At 41.0% G+C, this 21,988-nt stretch overlaps 1 long non-coding RNA gene across 1 annotated transcript in view; it reads left to right on the top strand.

The window, feature by feature from the left end:
* Window positions 1–13,009, top strand: part of LOC149462422 (uncharacterized) — a 98,327-nt gene extending 85,318 nt beyond the window's left edge. The window contains exon 2 of the long non-coding RNA XR_016312657.1: window positions 12,719–13,009. This is a non-coding gene — a long non-coding RNA (uncharacterized LOC149462422). The remainder of the gene's footprint in view (window positions 1–12,718) is intronic.
* Window positions 13,010–21,988: the final 8,979 nt, after the last annotated feature.

Raw genomic sequence — 21,988 nt, 5'->3', positions numbered from 1 at the left:
TGCCGGCAAATGCACTGTGTTTGCAACACTGACATCCACTGCAGACTGCAAGGGTAGTGCGATTTGAATATTTGAATGCGGTGCGCGAAATGCACACAGATTGCGGGGTTTCTGCAACACATTCTAGTGTAAGCCTAAACTGATTAATTCATTTTTGAAAGCTAGTATAAAAAAAACAAAGCTAAAAACTAATACAGAAAATCAATTTGGATCAACTTGATTTTTAACTGCTTTTTAACTTTAAAAAACTTGCTCATAATTGTAGCAATTAAGTACACGTGACTTGAAGGTTTCTTATAAAAACTGGAAAAACTATTTGAATTAACTTAATATGTTTAAGTACTCAACTTAAAAACATGTGTTTATAATGCCAGTAATTAAGTTGACGGTAAATAAAAATGCATTCATTTCTATCAGAAAAGCTAATTACCTCAATGCAATGTAGTTTGTTGCTTCAACTTAATTTCACCAGACATTGTCATAACTTAAAAAGCTTGATGCAAACTGTTGCGTTAATTTTTTTGGTTGAGCTAAAACATTATTTTTTAGAGTGTAAAAGGGAATAAAGCCTAGGAAAGAATGCATGCATTGCAGAGATGTACTGCATATTTCTTTTATTTTGCCCTGACATAACTTTAATGATTTCGTTTGGAAGGACATCCAAGGTGCTCATATATTTGCAGGTACTTTTCACTAGTTTACCATTATGGTTTCCATATTGCTAAGATTAGAAGCAGTGCAAAATCAGTCCATGTAGGTTCTGTAGGGTCCAGGGGCAAGAAAGGCTCAGAGAGAGTTCTGTTGGCAAATTAAATACTTGACCTCCTGCTGCTCAACTCATTTGTCCTCTCATAGTGCAATGAAGTGTGCCAACTGCTGGTAATATGCATTTGTTTATTACAGGTACTTATATAGCGCCAGCACTTTACATATATATATATATTGTACATTCACATCAGTCCCTGTCCTCAAGAAACTTACAATATAAGGTCCCTAACTCACATTCACACATACTAGGGCCAATCTAGACAGGAGCCAATTAACCTTCCTGCATGTTGTTGAAGTGTGGGAGGAAACTGGACTACCCAGAGGAAACCCATGTAGGAGAGAACATGCAAACTCCAGGCAGGTTGTGCCTCAAACCAACAACCCTATTACTACCAGGCAAAAGTGCTAACAATTTACTGAGACAGGATACATAAAAGGGGGACTACTATTCCGTGAATTAATCCAAATGTCCGAGCCAGCATGACCCTTGCTGATGCAAAGAGTGGTTTCAGAGGAGTCCTTAAAGGAGCCTTTGAAGTGTTATGCCCTCACTGCATAATACCAAGGGGAAGACTACCATTAATACTAAGAAAATTAATTCTGTTTCTCACTACCAGTTTAAAAAGGGAATATTCATCAAGAGGGAGCCTACGCTGTAAAAGTTATAACTACAACAGATTGGGCATTTATCATAAAGGAGGGGTAGGTCCATTAACTGTCATCCCTGTACACAGCATGTTTAACTGGGAGCTGTCATTAACTCTTTCACTGCCAGAATCATTTTTCATATATTGCACATCTGTTTAAAAAAATAATTTTAGACATAAGGATTAGTTTAAACCAGAAAACATTATACAGTGCTGTAAAAAGGTATTTGCCCCCTTCCAGGTTTTGTTTCATATTTGTAATACTTAAATGATTCAGATCATCATGCAAAATGTATTATTACACAAAGGTAACCCAAGTAAATACAAAATGCATTTTTCAAAATATGATTTTATTTATTAAGGGAAAAAAGCTGTCCAAACTTGCCTGGCCTGTGAAAAACTAATTGCCCCCTGTTGCATAGCCCAAGTGTGAAGGGGCAAATACTTTTTCACAGCATTGTATATTTGATCTGAAAGCAAAGACCCTGGAGAATATGTGCTTTTGCACTGATGTAATCACCTTGCATTAACAAGACCTTGCGTTTTTCATTTTTAGATGACTGCATGTGTCCAACATATGCACAGATACTAAAGAGTCTAGCAGCATCCCTCTTGCTTCCTATGCTTGTAAAATACTAAACATATGTTAGCTTTTATATTGTCATTTTAGTTTTCGAAGTTGTAATATATATGAACACTAAAATCTCTGGTCTGCTGCATACTGAACCCATTACCTCCAGCATAACCCATTCCCACTTGATCTCAGTCATATCAAAGATTGCTAAATATATGTGTATCAGTGCCGTGTTGATTAACTTAAATGAGTATTGCTAATAATCAAACAATTAAAATAATCAAACATATAAACCATATAAATAAACAGTGCATCAAACCAATATGTGAACTACAAATACTCACAAAATCAGTGATAACATGCACTTTTTAGCAGGTGCAGTTAGCTTGCTGGCCACTAAATGGCTCTGCTCCTAATATAGACTGGCATAGAGAAAGTGGTAATTGGGTGTCAGGCCCTTTTAGAGAAAATCTTCCTCTAGTGATGAAATGGGTGGAGTTAGTTCCCATATAAGGAATCATGATGGGAAAGAATTAATTTTATTTAATTTCTCCCTTTTCCAAAAAATCATGACAAAAAATTTCAAGTTCAAAAAACTTGCCATGCCTCTAAATACGAGGGGTGTTCAAGTCAAACCGGGACTTTTAATTTGCCAGGTATAAAAAGGGATGCTAGCGTGGAGGTACTACACACAGTAGTAAGTGGTAAGGGTGTCCTGTTACTGATAGGCGGTACACATGTCATGGGCCAGTCCAGAGACCGTTAATCAAGATGGCAGACAGTGTTAGTGCATGTATGAAATAGCGTGTGGTGATGAAGTTTCTTGTGAACGAAGGTGAAAACCCTGTGGATATCTGCAGAAGACTTCAAGCAGTATGGTGATGAGACACTCAGCCACAGTAGGACATGAGAATGGCATAAATGTTTCAAAGATGTCCGTATGTCTGTCAGTGATGATCCCAGCCGTGGTGGTTCCCAGCCCACAAGAGTCATTACTGTGAACATTCATCGTGTGGAATGCCTGATCCTGGATAACTGACACATAACCTGACGCAAAAGAGACAAATCTTTTTATGAGACTGGTGAACACAATCATTCATGAACATTTGCATTTTAAAAAAGTTAGTGCACGCTGAGTAGCAAGACAGCATTCTGCTTTTGACTGGCACATGTGTACGTGTCTGTGGAAAAAATGGCCTGATTTGATCATTAAGGGCATCCTGTTTCTCCAGGACAGCGCACAAGTTCATACTGCTCACCGCACATTACAGCAACTCGACTGGGAGGTATTGCCACATCCCCCTTACAGCCCGGACCACTCTCCAAGTGATTTCCAATTGTTTGGACCCCTAAAAGTGTTCTTCGGAGGTCAGCATTTCAGTACTGATGTGGAAGTGAAGCAGGCTGTCCTAGAAAGGTTCAGGTGTACTGACAAATCTTTCTATGCCAAAGCTTTCCAGGCATTAGTTAAATGCTGGAATAAGTGTATAAATGTAGCAGGGGAGTATATTGGAAAACAAATACAGCTTCCCCACCTTAACATTTTAAAAAAGGGGTCATTTTGGGGTATTTGTACTGTCCTGACATATTAGGACCTCAAGAAATGAGAAGAGAAAAGGCAGTCAGTAAATTAGGATTGAACAATTTTCAAACATACATATATATATATATATATATATATATATATATATATATATATATACAGTTGCAAGAAAAAGTATGTGAACCCCTTGGGATTATGTGGAGTTTTGCATGAATTGGGCATAAAATGTGCTCTGAAAGTCATCTAAGTCACAACAATAGAAGAACACAGTCTGCTGAGCATAATACTACACAAACATTAGATGTTGCCATGGTTTAATTGCACATAACATGTAAACATTCACAGTGCAGGGAGGAAAAAGTATGTGAACCTTTGGACTTAATAACTGGTTGACCCTCCTTTAGCAGCAATAACCTCAACCAAACGTTTCCTGTAGTTGCAGATCAGACCTGCACAACGATCTGGAGTAATTTTGGACCACTCCTCTTCACAAAACTGTTTCAGTGTAGCAATATTCTTGGGATGTCTGGTGTGAATCGCTCTCTTAAGGTCATGCCACAGCATTTCAATCGGGTTGAGGTCAGGACTCTGACTGGGCCACTCCAGAAGGCGTATTCTGTGCTGTTGCAGCCATTGTTTTGTTGAATTACTTGTATGCTTTGGGTCATTGTCCTGTTGCATCACCCATCCTCTGCGGAGCTTCAGTTGGCGGACAGATGGTCGTACGTTTTCCTGCAAAATGTCTTGATAAACTCTGGAATTCATTTTCCCATCAATGACAACAATCCGTCCAGGCCCTGAGGCAGCAAAGCAGCCCCAAACCATGAGGCTTCCTCTGCCATGTTTTACAGTGGGGATGAGGTTTTGATGTTGGTGTGCTGTGCCTTTTTTTCTCCACACATAGTGTTGTGTGTTCTTCCCAAACACCTCAATCTTGGTTTCATCTGTCCACCGTATATTTTGCCAGTAGTGCTGTGGAACATCCAGGTGCCCTTTTGCAAACTTCAAATGTGCTGCAATATTCTCTTTGGATAGCAATGGCTTCCTCCGTGGTGTCCTCCCATGTACTCCATGCTTGTTTAATGTTTTCCTTATTGTAGATGTGTCAACAAAAATGTTAGCATGTGCCAGAGATTTCTGTAGGTCTTTAGCTGACACTCTGGGATTCTTCTTTCCCTCTTGAAGCATTCTGTGCTGTGCTCTTGCAGTCATTTTTACAGGACGACCAAGCCTAGGGAGAGTAGCAACAGTGCTAAACTTTCTCCATTTGTAGACAGTTTGTCTTACCGTGGACACATGAACATCAAGGCTTTTGGAGATACTTTTGTAACCCTTTACAGCTTCATGCAAGTCAACAATTCTTGATCATAGGTCTTCTGAGAGCTCTGTTCTGCAAGGCATGGTTCACATCAGACAGTGCTTCTTGAAACCAGTAAACCCAAAACAGGTGTGTGTTTTTTAAGGGCAGGACAGCTGTCAGCAACACATCCAATATCATCACACTGATTGGAGTCAAGGTTGGCTCACTCCTGGCTCCAGTTAGCTCTGGGAGAAGTCATTAAGCTAGGGCCTCACATACTTTTTCCACCCTGCACTGTGAATGTTTACATGTTATGTGCAATTAAACCATGGCAACATCTAATGTTTGTGTAGTATTATGTTCAGCAGACTGTGTTCTTCTATTGTTGTGACTTAGATGACATTCAGAGCACATTTTATGCCCAATTCATGCAAACTCCACATAATCCCAAGGGGTTCACATACTTTTTCTTGCAAATGTATATATATATACTATAGTTTAATGCTATACCTTTCACACAGATTAAATAATATACACTGATTTGGGTAATTTTTACCAAAGAAATGTAGCATAATACATTTTGGCCTGAGTTTGAGAAGAAAGATTATTTGTTTGAAACTTTTATAACAGAAACTAAGAAAAACTTTTTTTTTTTTCAAAATTTTCAGTATTTCTTAATTTATGTAGCAAAAAAAAAAACCCAGTGGTGATTAAATACCACCAAAAAGGCTCTATTTGTATGAACAAAATGACATACATTTTGTTTAGGTACAGTGTTGCATACCTGAGCATTTGCCAGTTAAAGTAGCAAAGTGCTGAATTGCAAATAATGCCCTGGTCAAGTGGTAAACTGATTCTAAAGGCACAATTTTTATTTTAAAAAAATAATAATAAACATGTTATACTTACCTGCTGTGTGCAGAGGTTTTGTACAGAGATGTCTCGATCCTCCTCTTCTTGAGTCCAGGATGTCCTGGCTCCTCCCCTCTGCTGAGTGCCCCCCTAGGCTTGCTCCGGCTCTGTGTGTCCATTGATGGTCCCCTCTCTCTCCTCGCTGGCTGTGATTGACAGCAGCAAAAGATTTTGGCTATTTGGGGGGCTGAGGGGGGATCTTCATGCAGAAGGATTTTTACTTTAATGCAGATAATTCGTTAAAGTAAAAAAGGCTTCTGCTTTTAGAACCACTTCAATTATATGTGCAACAACACCAACCAGAACTGTACTGTATATGTAGATACAAACACACAAAGCAATCCTCCTGAAGACGTCTTCCTGAAAATGCTGCCAGGTGAAACATACATAGAAGCGTGATCCCGTCACTTCTGGGTGCCCATGATGTCACGTCTGACCCACTAACAGCGGGACTTGGAGCGCACGCCGGCTTATCTCAGTGAGCTTGTTACAAATTTACTGGCTGCACAGACTGGTGCTGGGGTTTGGGCACCTGAATATGTGTGTGCATTTTTATCCATTATTTGAACCATGGTTCTTAATAAATATTACACTTAGAGCAATTTTATGTAAATTCATTTTGGCTGAGCTTTTTGGAGAGCCATTAATAGAAGGGGTGCTTGGAGAATCATCCCATGAGAGCCTACATCTGGGAATATACACATCATTCGATTACCTAGCGTTATTTGACCACCCAAACGGGGGTCAATACCTTCTGCTTTCTGGAAAGCCATTAATAGAAAGAGCACTTGAAGAATCATCCCATGAGAGCCTACAGCTGGGAATCTACACATCATTCGCTTACCTAGCGTTGTTTGACCACCCAAATGGGGGTCAACACCTTCTGGTGAGTGAGAAATTCATCTATTACTCACACGTGGTGGACAAGAATCTATTGGAATTATGTGATATCCTCATATGGGGCTCTCGTTCATATAAATTTTTGGACTTTACTATACCCTGTATTAGTTACACATGGTGTTGGGAGAGCACTTCGCAAGTATATGATAGTATATTTATTGTATTGAGCAAGCGCCTATCTATTCACGATTTGTTATATTGAGTGTCCATTCACTTTATAGGGGCAGCTGCTATTACTGCATGACTATGGCAGAATTCACTATTATTTGGTAATGGTGTTTTATTACACATTCATATCTGGTTTTATAGATGCCACAGCAGATACTTAGGGGTTGAATTACTAAAGGCAAACAGATCTTTCACTCCACTGCACCATTATTACAGCCCATACTACAACTTCTATGAATGGAACAGGATCTCTAAATGGACAACAGGTGGATGATTATTAGCTACACCCTCCATTCAGAGATCCTGTGCCAATCATAGAAGTCATAGCACAGCTATTATGAATGGCGCAGTGGGGCAGAAAGGGTGAGCAATGGTGGGCTTCTCTTGATGAAAGCCTGTGACAGCCTATTATTTATAATAACTCTCCGTAGCACTGGAAGATTGAGGCGGCGGGATGGAGTGGGGCAGGGACAGGGCAGCATTTCTATGAACAGGAGAGGAATCAACATAAGGGACACATCCTACTAACTGTAAGTTGTATTTCTTGTGCTGATTTTTCTCTTTTTGATTTTGGCTACATTTATTCTTTAAGTGGTCAAGCTCTGCTGACTTCCATCATCCAATCATGGGCAAGCAAAAATGCTGTTTTCTATTTTTTCATTTTCCTTGCGTGTGATTGGGTATTCTTTGTAAAGTGAAATTTCGCTACATGTAATAAGCTCTGGGGAAAATTCCCTTGAAAAGTGAAATTTCCTTTTCAAAGTTAACAGCATTTTCAAAGTTAACAGCATTTTTGCCTTTACCAAATCAACCCTCATAGGTTCAGACATTTTTTTTTTCAGAAAACTTGATCTTATCAATTTAGTAAATTTATATTGTTTGGGAGTATCATGCCTACATATGAGAGGTTTAGCTTAGCGCGTAGTCAGTGTATCAGTGTGTCAGTGTATACTGGAACCAATATTTGCTTAACTCTCTGTTTAGTTTTTTTACATTGCATCCACAGCTAACAAATTACTTTTGGGAATAGAAATTTGAACCATATGTCAAGTTAAAATAAAAAAACAAACCATGCAGTACATCTCTCCAATACATGCACGTCTCCTTGTGTTTTAGACTTGAAAGCTCCAAAAAAATACCCATTGATCTCCCAGACATTCACTTGGCTCTTAAAACCTGTTTCAGGCTAACAACACAGAACATTTTTGTGGACTGAGTGTTGTCTGCCCCCCCCCCCTCCCAGCTGTCTTTTGCTAAACTACTGAACCATCCCCCCACACTCAGATCTCTAGAGCATAAAGGCTAACCATTCTGTAGTCCGCGATAAAAACTAGCTAAGAGGACTGATTGAGACAACACAGAAAGTGTGTAGAGGGTACAGGACAAGTGTGAATTTCTGAAAAGATCAACAGTTTTTTTGTTCACTTATCAAAAAGATATAACAAAATATTTCCAATGGTAGATTTACCAGATCAAAAGGAAAAAATTAGAGTCAATGTTAGGGTTTAGATACACTTTATAAAAGCATGCTTCAATACCTCTGTGTCCAATTTGATATACTTTTGATAGACCAGAGCACTGTCTTTTTTTCACCTGGTAATGCTTATCCTACGTGACCATTGCTGGCTACAGTATATACAGATTGCTTGAACGGGACTTTAAAGCAGAATTATATTGTATCTGAGCACCAAAACTGAAAATTATTTTTAATTCATTTTTAATATTCAAAGCAAACTCCCCCATTCATCCATCCATGTCTCCATGCTTTATTTTGTTGAGAAATCACTTTGAAAAAAACTCCCTTAGCATTTCTAGCCATGGACTTCTTGAGTAAGGGCAGATAAATCATGTAGCATTTATTTCCTAGAATCCATCTGCCCTTAGGCTAGTCATGCAGACAGGAGGATGTGCTTAGCTGAGAAAGCCCTCCTCCAGATAAAAAAATCAATTCCCATGAAGACTCATGGGATATATGCCATAATTTTGGCATAGGACAGAAACCAGGAAGCACCTAAAGAAATGTAAAAAAAAAAAGTTTAAACCAAGGAAATATATTACAAGTAATATGTTTCTATCCTATTCTGGCAGTAGTAGGGTCATTGGTTCAAATCCCAACCACAGCACCACCTGCTTGGAGTTTGCCAGTTCTCCCTGTGCCTGCGTGGGTTTCCTCCCACACTCCAAAGACATGCTGGTAGGTGAATTGGCTCCTGTCTAAATTGGCCCTGGTATGTGTATGTATGAATGTAAGTTAGGGACCTTAGATTGTACACCCCTTGAGGGTTAGGGACTGATGTGAATGTACAATATATATGTAATGTGCTGTGTAAATTGACAGCGCTATATAAGTACCTGTAATAAATAAATAATAGAAAATAAATCTATTCAGTAATGCAATCAGCAGCATAGGAATAAAAAATGGATAATGTTGATTGAAATAGTTTTGTTCTGCTTTAAGTACCCCTGACAGTGTTTGTCAGATCTCTTTGTAAAATTATAAATGAAGTGTGGTTCATGTAAAACATAAGTTATTAATGCTTCTAGTTGTGGCACTACCTGGAAATCTGTAAAATTTGACCTTTTAGTGGTTACTGAGACCAAGAGGTGGAAAACAACGTATTAGATTAAAAGAGAAATAGTGATTTGATTGCCTGTATGACTTTGTACTGGACAGAATGTAATGCGTTTGCTGGCTGAGCTGAGATCTTTCATGTGTATCCAGCTGTAACATTAAACTTTAAATGATGCCAGTATGCAGACTGGGATTCCACACCATTCAGTCACTCTACATGGAGGACATACTGTTTATGAGCGAATATGTCACTGTTTCTAAAAGGGAAGTGTTGGCATCCTTGTATCTCAATACGGGTCTATAAATTGTAAAAATATATTATTAACATTTATATTTTCAGTAAAATAAATGCATGCTCAAAAATCAGCTTTTGAATGGAATGCTTCCATAAAGAGTTTATCCTTTTGTTGTAGATGTTTGGCTGTTAATATGTAAAAGTGATCATTTAACTCAACAGAGCAGCACAATGGCTAAGTGGCTAGCACGTCTACTTAGCGGCACTAGGGTCGCTAGTTCAGATCCCAACCATGGAACTACCTGCACAGAGTTTGCATGTTCTCCCTCGGTCTGCATGGGTTTCCTCTGGGTATCCCAGTTTCCTCCCACTTTCCAAAGACACGCTGTTAGGTAAATTGGCCCTAGTATGTATGAATGTTCATTAGGGACCTTAGATTGTAAGCTCCTTGAGGGCAGGGACTGATGTGAATGTATAATATATGTAAAGGGCTGTGTAAATTTACGGCACTATATAAACATCTGTAATAAAAAAAAATGTACTGTATTCACTAATTTTACTCCCTGTCAGGTCTCTAGAGAATTTAAAATGTCATGTTCTGAAAGACAGGGGCTACTAGGCTACATGGTCAGGGGTGGCCACCAGTGAGAATCAGTAGATTCTTTCTGGTGGTTCTAAACACTGCCAGCACAGCAGATCCTGTACCCTGTACAAAGCAATTGCTGGTGCTGTTCACATGTGACCATTTGTATGCAGCTATAGTACAGAGAGTGGCTGTGCCCAGAGGCAGTGCTTAGCCCCCCTGCTGAACGCAGTAAACTATGCGCCCCTGACTGCCCATGACAATGTAGCCTTATAATCACCTATCTGGTGGCCTGTGTGTCTTACTTACCTTTTATGCAGCCTTTGTCAGTGTCTTCTGCATTCAACACTTCCAAAAATTTCAGATGCCTGTATGCCCTTCCAAGCACTGTTGGACTTTCCTCAGACCCCCATGGCATTACAAGACTGCAGTGATGTAGGAGGTCAGGGAAAGAAACCATGGTGTGCAGTGGACATCACAGAAATCTAACACAGCTGTAAGTGTCGAAAGCCTAAGATACTGACAGACAGCTTTGCTAATTCCACTGTGAATACCAGCACTGACTGTTGTCTATATCATCCTCTGCGTGTAGATCAGCCTGCTTACTCAATTTAACATTCTGCCATTTCAACAAACCCTGATGAAGGGTGATTGAGTCCCCTCTGAAATATATTGGATGTCTTGTGGCTTGCTTGTTGTAACCAATTGGACAAAAAAGTATCTGGACTGGACTTTGGTGCTCTCTTTGACATATTACTCTTAGATTTCTTAGCTCGGGTGAATGTCCTTTGTGGTGAGCTGCCGAATACAGGGTTATTGGGCTTGGGTAATGATTTTGTCCACATTTTGATAACCTATGAAAATCTGTGTCCAACACCCATCTGAAAGATACTGACAAAGGCTGTAGTGTTGGAAAAAAGGGAAATTTGGACACACGAGCCATCAGAGAGGTCTCGTAGTGGCCTAATAACATAATTTATTTAAAGACCTAACAGGGTCATTTAAAGTAAATTACTTTTGACTTTGAATACCAAATCATGCATATTAAATCATGTTTATAAATCCTGTATAATAATATGCAAGTGAAATATATAATTATGAATTTGCGTTCTCAGTTTCCTAAAGATTCTCAACTCCTTTGTTAACTCAGCCCCCACATCTCATCCACCATATAACGTAAATGCACACCCAAAACTTGCAGCGTCAACACTCTAAATAAAGATATAACAATAAATTGTATCAGTGGATATGATGGCATAAACAGTTTCTGGGAAAACATTGTCTGATATAAGCATGGTCCACATGGTCAACTGACCAGAAGATACAAAAGAACATTGCATAAAATTGTGACCCAGAATAAGAGAACAACTGCTGCAAAAATAACTGCAGAGCTCAATCTCAGTCCCATGAAGACTGAGATTGAGCTCTGTTAGCTAGATGTCTCATCACACAGCTGAAGAAAAAAAATGTTACATAACTTCAGCTTTCAACATGAAACATGTCATCACTTTTACAATTGCAAGTTATGTAGTGTTTCCATGTTTTTGTCTAACCCTTGTATTTCATCCAACTATAAATCATTTGTGTATTTGAACAGAGGGTCCCCCTTTATGCCAACCCTGAGGCGGTCCTCCAAAATAATTTGTGCCTGTGTACCAACATTTGGGAGATGCCAATCCCATGTTTATTTAATATATGTCTATCCAGATGGTACTGTGCTCCAGTAGGTTTGTATCTTTATTTCTGTATATGAGCTTTTTACAATGTGGCATTAATCGGGGATAATACTTACCTGAGATACTGATTCCAAGTTTACCAAACATATCAGTACTTAGATGTATTCTATTTCTTAGTATTGATCAGTAAGTCCAATATGGTGGTTTAATACTTACTTTTACTTTTTTACTGCCCATAGAGAGGTGGCAATTTAAAAATAAGCAGGTAGTTCATAGGCAGACTGATGAAAGGGAGCGTTTCCCTGAAACTCGTTCCTGCACATGCAGCACAAGTGACTTTATATCTGAGGGTGGAATCCACTAGATTTCATTAGGTGGCTGTTAACCCTGCAGTGTGGTTTCCTTTCCTTACTCTCCCAAGTGGATAGGGTTCTCCAAAGTGCTCACCAATGTCATCCCTGGTCAGGGCAAGGAGGCTCTGCTGTTTCACACACTACTATGCTGATTTGTGCGAGTACATTCTTGTGAGTGCATTTGTAACAGATTTATTAAATTTAAACTATTTTAAACCTTTTACATTATTGGCTCCTTTTTGTTCTTTTCAATACAAATTACTAACATAGATGCACCATCTAGTGCCTTGTAAATAAACTGCATATTTAACAACTAACTTCTAAGTCTGCTGTGTGTGTGTATATACTGTATATACATGAGGGCTGTGCTGAACAGTGGGCATAATGTTTTTATTAATTTACATAGGTTGATCAAATTTAACATTTTGGTAGATTAACTCTTCCTCTATAGTACCTTTTCTCTTTTCTTCTTTTTTTTTCATTGCAGGTAAATAATGAATTCCAAGCAGAAGTAAAGTGCCATCACTGAGTTCTTGACAAAGGAGGGGTGCAGGATGTCTGACATCCATAGAAGGCTACAGAATGTTTGTGGCGAGGACACCATTGACAAGAGCAATGTGCACAGCTGAAGAAGTTTAACCCCTTAAGCTCCAGAAGGTTTTACCTCCTTCATGACTAGGGCATTTTTTGCTATTTGGCACTGCGCTGCTTTACCTGGCAATTGTATGGTCATGCAACATTGTACCCAAATAAAATTTATATAATTGTTTCACACAAATAGAGCTTTCTTTTGGTGGTATTTAATATTCACCGGGTGTTTATTTTTATTATATAAACAAAAAATACTGAGAATTAAAAAAAAATATATGTTTTACTTTTCTGCTATAAAACATATCAAAAAATCAAATTTCTTCATAAATTTAGGCCAAAATGTATTCTGCTCATTGGTAAAAAAAAAAAAAAAAAAAAAAAATTGTTTGTAGAAGCAATAGCTTCTAGTGCATTTTCTGTATGTAAGGATAAAATATATGTCTCCTAGATTGTAAGCTCCAAGGAGTAGGGCCCTCCTATCCCTCTTGTATTGAACTGTATTGTTGCTGTATTGTTTCCCTTTATATTGTAAAGTGCTGAGCAAACTGTTGGCGCTATATAAATCCTGTATAATAATAATAATAATAATGTTGACAGAATTTAGGGAGTCTATTTATAAAACATTACTTGGAGAAATGTCACACATCAATGCAGGATGCACTCATTTTGCCAGTAATGTCTGTAATAAATTAAGATCACCAACTCCATCTTGTGGTCAAAATGTAGTATATTTTCTCTTTGAGGTATTTTAGAAAACTAAAATACATTTTGGCCACTAGATGGAGGTGAAAATCATAGGAAATAATCTGATACAGAAATTACAGCCAAAATGTGTGCAACATGCACAAATTTGTGTGACATTCATCTATGAATGATTTATAAATAGACCCCGATGTGCCCTTGCGACTTACTGCACATTGGACTGAAATCTGAAGCAATATTATTTGGCCTTCAAGCTATCCTCTGAGTGATGGCAACAAGGAGAGGGGAAGGTGTTAGTAAATCAAATCAGGGAAGCAGCCTAGGGTGACAATGCTGTTCCTCCCTAAATACAGTTTTATGTAGCCTAGTCTGCAGCTCTGACATGAAAAGGACTCTGTGTTTGTGCTGCATAGGGGGCTTTTACACAGAAGCAGGAGAGACTCCTATTGTAGAGCATGCAGCAGCCAGAGTTGGGCCACCTTTCATCCACTAGGGGGTTCACGGAGGATGTGAACTGCTAAAGACTTTGAGGAGGAAAGGAAAGCAGCTGGTGTGCTGAGGCTGGAGATATACTAAGTGCCAGTGCTCCTTGGGTCCCTAGATAGGTGCTGAACTGTTATACCTGCCAGAGACCACCATGTCAGAGGAGAGCCATTTTGCACAGACAATGAGGCTGGGAGTGAACTGCTGCACCTGAGTGAAAGAGTGGCACAGTGGCAGCCATACTGGAGTATCAGAGGATGCCATGAATGCTGGTGGAGCCTGATGCCCAATTGAATAGCAGAACGTTGAGGACACTGTGCAGAAGCAGAAGGAGATTGTCACGGACTTAGGTCTGCAGGAGAACCACTGCCTGGAAACTCTGTGTTTTATTGTGTTTTTCAGTTATCCAAAAAAAGAGCTGGTCACTAGCTGACTTTTATGCCCATCCAGACTTCCATCTAGCCTGGGCACTCTATCAGCACTTCACTGGGTCCTAGCCACATGCACATGGAACTAACTTTAAAGGGAGTCAAAGGCTCATTGTCTTGCCACGTCACTCTTTTGGGACTATGTTTTCCTTTTGGTGAAACATGGGTTGGGGTGGTTACTAAGAGGAAGCTTGCTTGGGAACCTCAGAATTTCAGCATTGCATCTCTTGTTATATCTTGGTAACCGTGGCTATGGAACTGTTGACCAGTTACTCTACGAACGGCACCCAGGTACCTTTAACTCCAGCCCCATCCACAGAACATGTCACTTTTTGGACCATATCATCTGGTGTTCCAGAGCTATCGAATAGTATCCCCTATTTGCCACCACTCCCTTGGGATCAACTCAAAAGAACTATCATTGTAACATATGGCTTCCTAGGTATAAGGCAGTGGTCTTGAATTAAAATTTACGGAGGTCCGGTCAGCAGAATTTCCTTCCAGCAGAGGTCCGAACCTCGTTAGCGATATAACACATCACAGTCCCCCAGTACATTATGATCTTTAGTGTACCTAAAGTCCTCTCTACATCACAGTCCCCTCTTTAAAGAAGTCCCACAGTGTCCTCTTTTCCCTTCACATCACTGCCCCACTTTACATCACAGTGCCCCTTAACAAAACACTGACGCTTCCTGCTTGTCACTGGAGCCATCACTTCTGCTCCTCCTGTCAGCCCTGCTTTAGGTATAACCGCACAGCGGAGGTGAGCAGCGGCCCCGGCCTGTATTAGCCCCCGCCGCTTACCTCCCGATGTGCAGCCCTGTCATCTTAAGCCCAGCAGCCCAGAGGGATGGCACTCGGCGGCGGTGGTGTGGCTGCGGTCCGGACAGGACTGTCCCTCGGTCCAGTTCTGGACCACGGTCCACCATTTAGGGACCACTGGTATAAGGTATTCCTATGTGGGGGCCGGACTGTCTGGGCATTGTTTATGATAATGTGTCTAGCTCTTTTTCTGTATAAATTCAGTTTCTCTAATAAAGTAGTTTTTCTTGTTTTCTCCAAAAACTGGTGCTGTCTAGTTCTTTGAGGTAGCTACAGCTAGAGTCGCTTGCCTTGTGTTCCAGAGCTTGGGAAACAGCTTCTTGGTGGAGACACCCAATCGGGGTGTCAGAAGTCCATCACAGAGATCCCCTGCAGACACAGAGTGGTGAGAGGCCACTGGCCAGCCCTTCATTGCACCTTGATGAAGGAGGGGCAGAGTTATCTGCAAGAATTACAGGAACAGTGAGGTTACTTCAGTACGGGCTGAGAGGCTCTACGAGTCAGGGCTTCTGGAGCCCTTCCACCCTTCTAGAAACTGGAGGAACTTTCTAGAAGAGGGGCGGAGGAGGCCTAGATTTTCATGTTTATGGGAACTTGGCCAATCCCCAGGCAGGAGGCCGGGCATGGTGGCTAAGAGCAACCCTTAAATGTGAAAGAGCTGTGCAGCAGGAGTATGTGTTGTGTTCAGGTGGATGAGGAGAGTTTCATCTAGGGTCTGAGGAAGTACACCAAAGAGGACTCAGTGCTCCTTTAAGAGGCTGTTGCTGATTTTTGGTCCACATTTTGAACAGTGTTTGCCAAGACGTTATCCTAAAGTTGTACAGTTCCTTGGTCATCCCATGTACCCCTAGACCTCATCCAAGTTGTTAACCCCTAATAAAAACAACAAAAACAAGCTCAAGGACTGTTTTACTGACTCTGGGAGAAAGTGTGGAAAATTCATGTTACCTGGCTGTGCAGTGCTTAGGGGGACCCAGTAAAAATCCAGCAATCCTCAAGAGGATAGAGCTATATATATATATAGGCCTCAGGAGGGGTTGTGCTTTATAACAATCAGTGTTTCTGCAACATATTACTCTTATTGCTATAGTATATTTTTCTACTGTTTAACCATGCAGTGTGATTCTATAATTATCTTACTGCTGATTTATACAGTATATTTCTTGCTTAATTTACTGTGTTGCAATATAGTATTTGCTATTATTTTACCAATTGCTCTGTCATTCCTGGTGTCTATGCACCTTGAGTTATTGGGGAGTATATACAGATACGTTCAGTAAATATTCTCCACTCAGCCTGGGGTGTCATAAGCAGTGTCATAGGCACAGGAACAGGGGACCCAACACATCAAGCGGATCCTTTAGGGTAAGCACTAAACTTACATTTTATTTTTAGATTTCTATACGCTTTAACACATTGCACTTACCTTTCTGCAGGATAAAATAAAGTCAAAATTTGTCTTGGATAGTGTGGGGAAGGGGCAAATGTTCTGTCTGTGCCGGAGATTTCCCTTCACTTGCTTTCCTAAAAATCCCATTTATTCTTAAAGGATAAATTAACCTTCAGAACCTGTTACATGTTACACCCGTATTTAAGGTGTAACATGTTCAGCAAACTCCACCCACCACCCCCCTTCCCTATGACAGAGGGTGGGGGTTCCCCTCCCCAGCAGACGATATCATATTTTTAAATTGGGATCTGTGAATGAACAAATTAATGCAGCTCTGCAATCAGTAACGCATCATTAAATGTATTTTTAAATGAAAGTAGTTTAAAGTGGACATCACGTAAGGGTGACAGTACTAATCCCCCCTCCCCCACCCTAACAAAGTTGGTGTGTTGTTTTGTTTCTGGGAGTGGGTAGTTTTTGTGACCTGCTCCAACTTCCACAATGTTTGTGTAGGCAAGAACTATGTCAGCTTGGCCCAACCCTGCCTGCCACCCCCAGGGACACATTACATGTCCCAGGAGGCTGCAGGACCAGTCTGACAGCACCATGTGATCTTACACATATGCAGTGGAGAGTTGGCTGTGAGACATCAGGAAATCACAACTGACTCCAACTTCCAAGATGGTGGCACCAGGAAACCGAAGCCCAGTGAAGAATTGGCTCTAGTTAAAACAGCTCTGGACTCCTGGGCTTTGTTAAAAGTCAGCAGCTACAGTATTTGTAGCTGCTAACTTGTAATTTTTTTTTAAACAGGACTGAAGTTCCTCTTCAATGTGGTAGTAAAGCCTAACTGCACACCCTTTATGAAAAAGATCTGTGTACTTACCTTTAGTCCAGTCCGGTCTGGCTTCCTTGTGTAAGGGAGCACTAGACAATGGCTGGGAATTCCTGGAGCCATAAAATCACCCATAGGTTCCCGTGGCCCAGCCAATGTTGGAACTGGTGTATTTAGGTTTTGTGCTGCCCTAGGCAACACAAAAATCGCCCCCCCCAGAGAGCCTAACACCAACCAATACCACCCCCCTACCCGAGAAAGCCTTCCACTACCACCACCCTCCATACACAGGCCATCCCACCCCCCACCAGCGAAAGAGAGAAAACACTCACCTTCACAGCTCCAGACATCCCCTGGAATGCGAGTCAGGCTCTGCATACACTGTCAAGCAGCCCGCAGCCTCTCCCGGATCCCACCTGGTCCCCATGCCGCGTGTGTCCCTTCTTCTGTCTCTTCTTCTGGGGAGCGGTGCTGCCCCCCTGAAAAACGCTGCCCTAGGCAAATGCCTTGTTTGCCTTGTGGTAAATACACCCCTGAATGTTGGCCCTCCTTCCTCTCCCCTGCAGGAGCCTCTGGTCAGTCCAGATTAAACATAGGTATGTACACAGATCTTATCTAATACAGAATATGCAGGATAGATAGGTTAGAGTTAGCCTTTTCTTCCAACTTTAGTATTTGAATTTGACTTGATATCAATCTTTTGCAGCCTCCTGAACAGTCTGTACAGCAGAGCCTAGAGAAAGTGAAGGAGAAACAGCACAAGGAGCCAATCAGGGTTCCAGCAGTGCAAGGAGCATGCAGGTGTTCTGCTTCTATTTTCACTGTCCAGTCGCAGGCTGCATGTGTTAAGGGAACCTGTAAGTCATGGGTGCTCAACCAGCTGCTGCAGAACTACAAGTCCCATTAGGCATTGCAAGGCTGACAGGTACAAGCATGACTCCCAAAGGCAGAGTCATGATGGTACTTGTAGTTCTGCAACAGCCGGAGGGCCACAGGTTGAGCACCCATGCTGTAAGTGATGGGTGTCAAACTGACGGCCCTCCAGCTGTTGCCAAACTACAAATCCCATGCAGCATTGCAAGATTGATAGTTACAAGCATGACACCCAAAGGCAGAGGCATGATGGGACTTGTAATTTTGCAACAGCTGGAGGGCCACAGGTTGAGCACCCATGCTGTAAGTAAAAGAGTACCTGCAGCAGACAAAAGCAGACAATCGGGCCCACTTGCCTGCTAGACAGTGCTGTGCTTTGTAGCAGTGCTATGCAAATTTCAAGACTGGATGAACAAAAGTAAAATCCTTTAGCAGGAAAAACAGCTCTCATCTATTGTATGTATTTCGTCTGTTTGCACGGAGTTCAGTTTCAACCTTTAACAGAAAATCATTTAGGAAATCCAACAGGATTTATACGTGATTTTATTAGCATTAGTCATTACAAACATTTCCTATCTTTTTTATAAAAAAAAAAAAAAAAATGCTTTTGATGAAGTTGAACTCGGTGTTATACATATAATAAGTTAAAAAAAGAATCGACGAATACCCAACCTGCCATCCTTAGATCTCCAGAATAAGTTCAGTCATATAATATGATTACTTTTTTTATCACAGGCAAATGAGCCCTAAGAGCTGTCCGCTAAGCAGGTGGAACACACGGCTCCCAGTGCTGTAACGTGGACAAGTTGCATGTAGTAGCAATGTTTGCCATACTAGTTGTGTAATACTGCAAGATTAATTGCTGCTATATACAGTTGCAAGAAAAAGTATGTGAACCCCTTGGGATTACGTGGAGTTTTGCATGAATTTGGCATGAAATGTGCTCTGAACGGGTTTACTGGTTTCAAGAAGCACTGTCTGATGTGAATCATGCCTCGCAGAAAAGAGCTCTCAGAAGACCTACGATCAAGAATTGTTGACTTGCATGAAGCTGGAAAGGGTTACAAAAGTATCTCCAAAAGCCTCGATGTTCATGTGTCCACGGTAAGACAGACTGTCTACAAATGGAGAACGTTTAGCAGTGTTGCTACTCTCCCTAGGCGTGGTCGTCCTGTAAAAATGACTGCAAGAGCACAGCGCAGAATGCTGCATGAGGTAAAGAAGAATCCCAGAGTGTCAGCTAAAGACCTACAGAAATCTCTGGCACATGCTAACATTTTTGTTGACACATCTACAATAAGGAAAACATTAAACAAGAATGGAGTACATGGGAGGACACCACGGAGGAAGCCATTGCTGTCCAAAAAGAATATTGCAGCACGTTTGAAGTTTGCAAAAGAGCACCTGGATGTTCCACAGCACTACTGGCAAAATATACTGTGGACAGATGAAACCAAGATTGAGTTGTTTGGGATGAACACACAACACTATGTGTGGAGAAAAAAAGGCACAGCACACCAACATCAAAACCTCATCCCCACTGTAAAACATGGCGGAGGGAGCATCATGGTTTGGGGCTGCTTTGCTGCCTCAGGGCCTGGACGGATTGTTGTCATTGATGGGAAAATGAATTCCAGAGTTTATCAAGACATTTTGCAGGAAAACGTACGACCATCTGTCTGCCAACTGAAGCTCCGCGGAGGATGGGTGATGCAACAGGACAATGACCCAAAGCATACAAGTAATTCAACAAAACAATGGCTGCAACAGCACAGAATATGCCTTCTGAAGTGGCCCAGTCAGAGTCCTGACCTCAACCCGATTGAAATGCTGTGGCATGACCTTAAGAGAGCGATTCACACCAGACATCCCAAGAATATTGCTACACTGAAACAGTTTTGTGAAGAGGAGTGGTCCAAAATTACTCCAGATCGTTGTGCAAGTCTGATCTGCAACTACAGGAAATGTTTGGTTGAGGTTATTGCTGCCAAAGGAGGGTCAACAAGTTATTAAGTCCAAAGGTTCACATACTTTTTCCTCCCTGCACTGTGAATGTTTACATGTTATGTGCAATTAAACCATGGCAACATCTAATGTTTGTGTAGTATTATGTTCAGCAGACTGTGTTCTTCTATTGTTGTGACTTAGATGACGTTCAGAGCACATTTTATGCCCAATTCATGCAAAACTCCACGTAATCCCAAGGGGTTCACATACTTTTTCTTGCAACTGTATGTTTACCGCTGCTCAAGGTAGGGAGACTCCCAATCTCCAAGCACAACACCTCCTGTAGGTGCTAGCCCAGCTCGTGTGCTGCATAGATGAGAACAAAGGATGTCCGATTGGCTGCACTCCAAACAATCCACTATTGAACCAGGATAAAACCAATAGACAGTGGAAACACAAAGGGGGACTGGCAGGTAAATGCTTTTCACACTAAAGACAGCGCATATTCATGGGGTAATAAGCGCTGTCTTTAGCACCAAACTCATTTACCTGCCAGTCCCCCACTGTATTTCCACTGTCTGGATTGGTTTAATCTTGGTTCAATAAAGTGGTTTGTTTGGCGTGCAGCCAATCGGACATGCTTTGTTTTCATTAATTGCTACTACTTGCTACTTGTATCGTTTACACAATAGGAATTTCACTGTTGATTTTTGTAGCTTCACTACGCGGCTTAACCCCCCTGGCGGTATTCCTGAGTGTAGCTCGGGGTAAACTTTCAGTACCAGAAGCCGTAACCCCGAGCTACACTCGGAAATATACAGCAGCGTTGCTCTGGGATCCCTCCAGCACTTACCTTGTCCTGCACTCCCGCAATGTCCCCCTTGCAGTGTCCACGGCCATCTCCTCCGGCCGATGCCAACATCCATCTATCGGGTTCCGGTCCCTGCGAGCGTCGGGACATACGGGTAACGGAACCGGCAGGAAATTAAAAAATGTAAAAAGTGACATTCACTCAATACACTAAAATCTCATAGTATAACATTACTGTATCAAACCATTTCACATACATTTTGTCCCTACTGCTTTGTCCTGTGCCCTGCCTGCATTTTTACTGTTCTTTCTGCCTGGAAACTGAGAAATGTCCATGGTGTCCAAAAAGCGTCCCTTTAGGTCAAAACCAATTTTAGACCAGCTAGAGAACAGCGATAGTAAATTAGAACCACTTTCAGAATTGAGTGATAATGATTCGTGGGAAATTCATCATCAGACACTGAAAACAATTCTGAGACTGAACTCAGCGCTCTATTTCAAATTTCAGTGTTTTTGGTTTGATTATATTATTGAATTAAACTCATTATTATATTATTATTTATGATTATTTATTATATTATCATTTATGATTTCGTGTTTCAAATTTTATCATACCCGGTATGTTTACTAGACTCTTGTCCGGACAGATTTCAGTGAGTTATTCCTAAGAATTACAGGCCTACAATAAAAAAACAACATATTTCCATGCAAAAAAAAGTACCGCTTTGAGCACAGAAATATTGACATAATCAGACCGCTAGGAAAGTTAAAGAAGAATTCCAGGTGTGACTATTTTATATACCAGCTTGGACCAATGTAACTGTATATATCATACCTGGCCGATGCCCCTGGAAACTGGAAGTAACTGAAAATGGT

Source organism: Staurois parvus, unplaced genomic scaffold (assembly GCF_062004578.1).
Source record: "Staurois parvus isolate SC_StPar_1 unplaced genomic scaffold, SC_StPar_1.0 ptg000175l, whole genome shotgun sequence".
Classification (NCBI taxonomy): Eukaryota; Metazoa; Chordata; class Amphibia; order Anura; family Ranidae; genus Staurois; species Staurois parvus.
The sequence above is the reverse complement of the archived record's forward strand: the minus strand, read 5'-3'. Positions and strand labels throughout refer to the sequence as shown.